The following is a 7,862-nucleotide window of genomic DNA, read 5'->3' as shown; positions in this document are numbered from 1 at the left end:
TGTAATACCACTGGTCAGTTTCAGGTAGTATTTACAAATATATATATTTGCACTTCAAATATTGATGCATTATACAATATTATTTATCTTAATTGCAAGGACCCAAAGTAAGACATGTGATTTTGCTCACATTTACAATTCCATTCCTCTCTTTGACCATTTTCATGTACACCATTCAGAAGTTATCTGAATATATAACATTAGTAGGACCTTCATAAGGTAAACAATGTTAAGACGTTTTACCCTTATAAACTAAAGTTATGCCATGAAGTGATAATGCTCACTTCTGAAATTCATGTAATACCACTGGTCAGTTTCATTTAGTATTTACAAATAAATATAATTGCACTTCGAACGTTGAAGCATTATACAATATTAATTATCTTAATTGTCAGGACTCAAAGTACAATATGTGATTTTCCTCACGTTTACAATTCTATTCCTCTCTTTGACCATTTCCATGTACACCATTCAAAAGTAATCTGAATTTACAACATTATCAGGATTTTTATAAGGTAAACTATGTTTTAACTTTTACCTTTATAAACTAAAATTATATCATATATTTATACTGCTCACTTCAGAAATTCATTTAATACCACTGGTCAGTTTCAGGTAGTGTTTACAAATAAATATTAATTGCACTTTAAACGTTGAAGCATTATACAATATTATTTATCTTAATTGCAAGGACCCAAAGTAAGACATGTGATTTTGCTCACATTTACAATTCCATTCCTCTCTTTGACCATTTTCATGTACACCATTCAGAAGTAATCTGAATATATAACATTAGTAGGACCTTCATAAGGTAAAAAATGTTAAGACTTTTTACCCTTATAAACTAAAGTTATGCCATGAAGTGATAATGCTCACTTCTGAAATTCATTTGATACCATTGGTCAGTTCCAGGTAGTGTTTACACATAAATATTAATTGCACTTCAAACGTTGAAGCATTATACAATATTAATTATTTTAATTGTCAGGACTCAAAGTACAATATGTGATTTTGCTCACATTTACAATTCCATTCCTCTCTTTCCATGTATACCATTCCGTAGTAATCTGAATTTACAACATTATCAGGATTTTTATAAGGTAAACTATGTTTGTACTTTTACCTTTATAAAGTCATGCCATGAAGCGATACTGCTCACTTCAGAAATTCATTTGATACCACTGGTCAGTTTCAGGTAGTGTTTACAAATATTATAAATGGTCTTCTAAAGTTGAAGCCTTTTAAAACTGTCACTCATTTGACAAGAACAAAAAACAAGTCATGTTATTTGGTCGCATTTTAATATTTATTTATTTAATTGGCCTTATTATTGTCTAAATAAAATTACACATTGTTAACAGATGTAGTATATTTCAAAACTAAAATCCTTTCTTTCTTATTGATTGTGGTTAATTGTGTAAGAAATAAATGTTATTTTCTTTATACTTCTTTATACTAAATATTTAATATGTAATACTGCTTAAATCTATGTACTATTGATCTTTATGATTAGAGGTAAAAGGACTGTTTACAGCAGTGCGTTGATTATCTGAAACAATTGGTGCAAGATGGTTTTCTTATTATCAAATTAAATAGGAACCGTACAAACTGTACAATGAAAAATTCAACAAATAATAAAACAGAACAAATTTAACCTAAAAGAAAAAGTTAAACATGTTTGTTTGCTTAGTTTTCTTGCCATGTTGATTGTGCACAGCTCTATGCAGCATGCGTTCCTGCCGGCCCATCCACCCATACCCAGTTCACCTGTAACAAATATCAATCCTGTTGGTGGTGTAATACAGTATTCATTCAGAAAATTAGCTACTGGTGGCTTTTTCTATTTTAAATAAAACTCTAGCTGATGCTATCAAAATTTTTACATAATATTTTTATTCAATCGCCTTTGTAATATGATCAGCTCTTGATATCAGCCCATCTTAAATTAACAGGTTTCTAAAATGTTCTCTAAACAGCCTAAATGAAAAAAGGCAGTAAACTTTAAATCTATGGCTGTTCACCATTTTATAACTTTTTTCCTGAATGTAAATAAAAAACACGAAATTTTATTTGTATTGACAATTTTACTATCTACAAATAGGTATATACATATGCTAATATATAAAAATAATATATACAGCAAATTTATTGCACAACGATGTTGGCATGAAAGAGTATTCCACAAAAACAGGAGTGACAATAAATCTTTGTGAAACAGCTAAAAGGTTAACATTCCTAATACAAACCATTTTGTCATCAGATAGTTTTAAAATAAGTTAGATGTCTAGACTGATGTACACATACTGGGCAGAAACCCCTTGCAGATGCAGAAAACAAATATAACAAAACCCTTTGAAACATTACTGTATTGTTTATGAGGTTGATATTAAGATGTAACTGACAACATCTTAGTACATACAAAAGCTTAGTTTAAATAGCTTTTTCCTTTTGTTATTTAATAGTAAATATGAATAATTTCAATACCAATCTGACAAGTTTTCATGTATCAAATTATACTATTTTATTCGATTAATTTTATAATTATTTATAGATTTTTCATTACATCTTTTCACAAAGTAAGCATAAAATAAGAGTAACATTAAGAAATACTCAGGAAATAATGAAGGAAGAATAGCTGATACAGCAAGAAGAATAGCTGCTAGCTTCCAGGTCACTGACTGAAGATCTCTGAAGATCTCCTTCACATGGAGGGACAACAGATGAGTAGTTTCAGGAAGTAAGTAAGGAACAGAAGGCAGCATCCCGGCAAGCTCCTGGGCAAAGAATTTATATAAATTTCGACCACAATATTCTTGCCAGTTCACACACTGTTCTCTAATCTAAATAATCAAATTAATGTTAACAACATGCAAGAGGTGGCACCCAAGGGTAAATTGCCGCATTTGTCAAAATCTAAAAGTATTATTATGATTAAACAGATAAGCAACTTGGTAACTCATTCTATCTTCTCATATATTTCTTCGTGATCCCTAATAAAACGTTATTGTCCCCTGCACCCAATTCGGCAAAATTTCCTGATGCAAACAATACATTCACACATTTTCCATATTGTTCTTTTAATTTAATTTTTTTGTACAATCTTCTTTATTTATGCGCTTAAAAAGTACGTACAGAAATTAGCTCACATGCGACATCCCGCGTAGTGTCAATTTTCCAGTAAATTCAGCAATACTTTCATGTTTTAATTGACACATTGTTATTTACAGATAATTAAAGTAGTTTATTCTGAGACACAATGGGTCAAACAAATCACTCAGATTTTTTAGAAGATTTCCTATTGAAGAAAAATATAAAATCATATAACAGGAATTATGTTTTGATATAAATAATAGTCTTGTGAAGAATGTACAGCATTCCAATATAAAATTTTACTTCATAATCACTGGTGTATCAAAAAATAAATACAATTTTATTAATTTAATATTTAAGAATTACTAAATATTTATTTCCTATGAATGAGTACAATGAGTCTGTATCGTTTCGTTCCCACGAGAATCTGCAATTACGCGACTCGCCGGAAGTTCACTATCTATGGAATTTCCGGTCCATGAGGGGTTTTAGAAGTGAACGCCCGAGCACGCTGTATTTAAAAAGAAAGCACTTTTAGATTGCCTATGATATCGATCTTTCCTCCTACGTATTTAACTATGGTTAATATTTTATGAAATATTGCACTTATTTAGTATATTTTATTAAATTTTTAACAAATGCAATATCGGTCACATAATTCCTTCAACTCTTTAGTCTACAAGGTGTATGCTAGATTGAACAAATTCTCATAAGTGTGTACTCCAATAATAAATTCGAGACACTTGAGGATGGTGTACATCTAAATAGTTAAACTTAATAAATTAATACTGGACCTAAGAAATAATTTGTAAGGTGGTTACTGAATCTCTACATCAAATAGTATTGTTTGTTTAAAATAATGTATAACTTGGGGTATGCTTATGTTAAAATGTATAGCCAAACTCCTTGTAGACCATCCTCCATTAGATGTGAAGACTACCTTAAAAACTATTTCTTTATATCAGGGCAACATGACAAAAAATGATAGTCACTTCAAAACGTAGATTTATAGGCGCAGTAATGATGCACCAAGTTTTATTGTTTTACCCGTAATCCTTAGGGCTAAATCAAGCTTATCAAGGACCCTTTTTACAACCTCTGTGTGGTGTGGTTTGTGTTTGGAATGCAATTAGAAAAGAAATTTCTCACGGTGTCCTTTACAAAAATAAAATTTCATATACTATCTGTTGAGAAATATAAATAAAATTTTTCTGAAACTAATTTCACCAAAACCCAATAAACATAGGCTACCAAAATAACTAAAAAGCGTTACTCCAGGCCTCCAGTCTGTAACCTGAATATTAGTGTACCCACATATTTGTTAAAGCAGTAAATAAAATTTGGTTTCAAAAAGCTATTGTAAAATTCTCCTACCAGCATAGTTTGAAGTAGGTAGATTTTGTGACAAATGAATTACGTATTAATAATTGCATACATGATCTATGTGATAACATCCTAAAAGTCATTCATAAGATAATTTTCAAAAACTTAACTGTAGGCTATATTTAAATAATAGTTTACCAGATTACACAATATGTTGGTGTTATTTGAAAATACTAATTAAGTTATGGAGTATCGAAAATGTTAAATACGTTCTACACTAAACTGTAGTGTTCCATAATTGTTCTATTTGCAGCAAATTCTTCAATTTATATATGACAAAAATTTGTTTCACGTTGTAACTGTTTTTCCTTTGCAATAATAACAATTGCGTTAATATCTCCGTAAAGAAATAAATATGTAGACCTTTTACAATAACCCAAAAACAGGAAAACCCTTATTATTTTGATATCGTTACTTTAATGTATGTTTCCAATATCAAAAATTTCTCATTCCCTGTTCATAATTTTTAATCTTGATTTACAAATAGGCAACAGAATATGCTTAATATGTACAAGACAACATATTGGCAGAATGGTCAAGAAAAGGCCGACCACACGGCGTTATAAACAGGGCCCTAGGGCCGTTATGTTGTTAAATTAAGTTTTATACACCTGAAAGAAGATGGTAGAAATTAATTCTTGAGATGTGGTGATAAACTTTTTGAAACATATCACAATGCGAAATGTCTGAAATTTTATCATCCTTTCAAATTATTCATCATAAAGAACCAAATTTAAACAAGTTTAATACCTACTTAGAATTCATTGCAACCTTAAATACACTGCAAATTCTTCTTGAATTACTTCAGTACTACTCATGACTTTTTATTAATGCTGAAAATTTGCTAGGAATTTTATAAACAATACATTTTTGTAGTATGTCCAAAAATAACCAATCATTCCATTTAAACACAATCCAATAAAAACTGTATAATCTTATTTATTAATTTCTTTGGTTTTGATTGCTTTGTATTATTACAGAGAACAGATATTTTAATTTGTAGATTGTGTTGACTTATCACTTATCTTTTTATAAAGGTTATTAAATATTAATAAAAAACACTACTTTTCCAAATTGTTTATTATTTCGGGCGAGGCCTTTCAAAACCAAAGGTTTCATCTTCAGGCAACTCCACAAATAAATATTTACATATTGTTTGTTAAAATTAATATTAAATTAACATATGGTGTAAAATGTAAATACAAAAATTTTGGAAATATTTCAGCCAGTATGAAAAAATTATATTTGACTAGAGTTTAATTTTTGAATAAATTCAGAAGAAAGAAGATTGGAATTTTCAATAGGGCCCTCTTCATTGTTCATGAGTTTTTCTTTACTTCTGTTTATGTATAGTGTTTCCCAAGCATTCAAGTTCATTGGTTTTGTTATTTCTTTTATTAATTTTAGATTTGTAATTGATGTTCTGTGTCCTGATTCAATGCAGTGCTTGGCTACAGCAGATTTGTCAACTCTTCCATATTTTGTGTGTGATAAATGCTCTTTAAATCGTGTTTTTATTGTTCTTTTTGTTTGTCCAATATAAATTTTGTCACAGTCATTGCATCCAATTTCATAAATTCCCGATTTACTATCATTTGAAATTTTGTCCTTAGGGTTTCCTAAAATTTGGGATAATTTGTTGTTTGTTCTGTGAGTGACAGTTTTATTTGTATGCTTTTTAAAAGTTTTGCATATTTGGTTTGAAAAAGTGCTGTATGTTGTGCAAATAAATTCATGTTTTTATAAAGGTTTTGAAAATGTGAAGTATTTATTTTTAAATGTTACAAGGAAAAGAAACTGTTATAAAATGCAATTCTCCTAAAAGTATCTATTAGACATAATAGTACTAAATATTAATAAAGCAATACTTTTCTAATAAGGTTTATTTTACTCAAAAATTAAACGGTGGTCATAAATACATTTTTATACTGGCTGAAATGTTTCTAACATTCTTGTATATGCATATTTAAACCATACGGTATTTTAATATTAATTTTAATTAAACTAATGTAATTATTTATTTGTGCTTGTTATGAAACCTTTGGTTTTAAAAGGCCTCGTCCAAAAAATAAACCTTATTGAAAAATTATTGTTTTATTAAAATTTGGTACTATTTTTAATTTATTTCCTCAATAGCTCCAAGAGTCTTCAATCTAAGACACATTTTTAAAACTACTAGTCCTTTAACTTTAAATTATTAAATAACGAAAGAGTAAGTCAGACCACATGTTAAAATTTCATGTTATTGTACTGAAATTTGTTTAAAAATCTATTAATTATCTATAAATTGAGCTAGTACTAAGTTATATTGGGCTTGACATAAATTACTTTTACATTTATTAATTAAATACATTTATCTTACTACACTAAGATAAAAATCAATAATTTACTTACCTTGAGATGATCGGACAACGCTGTAAGTACAAAGAAGCATTGAATCTCATGACCCCACTGTGAAATTTAGTTGAACGTTTTCCATGTCGTCGGGTAAGATCGCCAGACCACAGGCAGGTTGAAGTGAACAGCGATGAACCAAAACAAGCCCCACCCAACCGTGGTGTGTAACCGCTCTAATAACTGCAACCCAACTATCACAACACAATCGCGCTTGGGCTCAACGACTGACTGTGACTGGTGACTGCTCAAAGCTAACGCCAGCTGTCACCTCACTAAACCTGCGCGTGCCCTACTGCGCGTTTGAAAAGATATCCTTCAGTTCTCTCTCAGTCTCTTTAACTCCGAGATAAGATAATTTCTTGTCTCTCCAGTCAATCTGTGGGCTTAAATGAAACTCATTGTTAATTATTTGTAATAACTTTTCCTTCTATAAAGAATGGCCATTTTGCGTACCTTCTATACTATATTCCATGTTTGACAGGAATTCTAAGTAAAGCACTCCATTTTTCGTAAACTATTATGTATTAAATCTGTAAAAATTACATGTTATACCTTTATTAGCTTAATATGACTACAAAGTATTTATTTAAGTATGATTATTGCCTGTGGTAAAACACAATTGTGTATGAAATCTGAGTCATCGCATATCTGACTACACAAATTGTAGATTCAAAGCAACATATTTCACAGCATTTGAAATAACCACACCGTTCATAGCCCTAATTAATTATGTCTTGATATCATCAAAGGTAATTTAAGAATAATCAGGCTTTCCCTAAACACTCATTTCATCTGTTTTATTGACAATATAATATAACTTGAGTATAAAACATGTCAGGGAGTTGTATACTACGTGCCTTTTTGTCGTCAGATGTTAGATATATTCCACATTGATGTAAGTGAATTATTTTATGAAACAGATAAATGTATCATTCTTCTGCCAATTTCCGGTATATATGATACAAAATACAATAATGAACAAAACATAAACA

At 29.7% G+C, this 7,862-nt stretch overlaps 1 long non-coding RNA gene across 1 annotated transcript; it reads right to left on the bottom strand.

Annotated features, from left to right (window-relative positions):
• Window positions 1-1,500: 1,500 nt before the first annotated feature.
• Window positions 1,501-7,056, bottom strand: LOC124370177. Its single transcript, XR_006923164.1, has 3 exons — window positions 6,868-7,056; window positions 2,611-2,774; window positions 1,501-1,767 (listed from the first exon to the last, which is right to left on the bottom strand). It is a non-coding gene; the product is annotated as an uncharacterized LOC124370177 (long non-coding RNA).
• Between the last annotated feature and the right edge of the window lie 806 nt (window positions 7,057-7,862).

The sequence above is a fragment of the Homalodisca vitripennis genome, unplaced genomic scaffold, assembly GCF_021130785.1.
Source record: "Homalodisca vitripennis isolate AUS2020 unplaced genomic scaffold, UT_GWSS_2.1 ScUCBcl_1;HRSCAF=141, whole genome shotgun sequence".
Taxonomy (NCBI): Eukaryota; Metazoa; Arthropoda; class Insecta; order Hemiptera; family Cicadellidae; genus Homalodisca; species Homalodisca vitripennis.
Note: the sequence above shows the minus strand (reverse complement) of the source record. Positions and strands in the feature narration are given on the sequence as shown.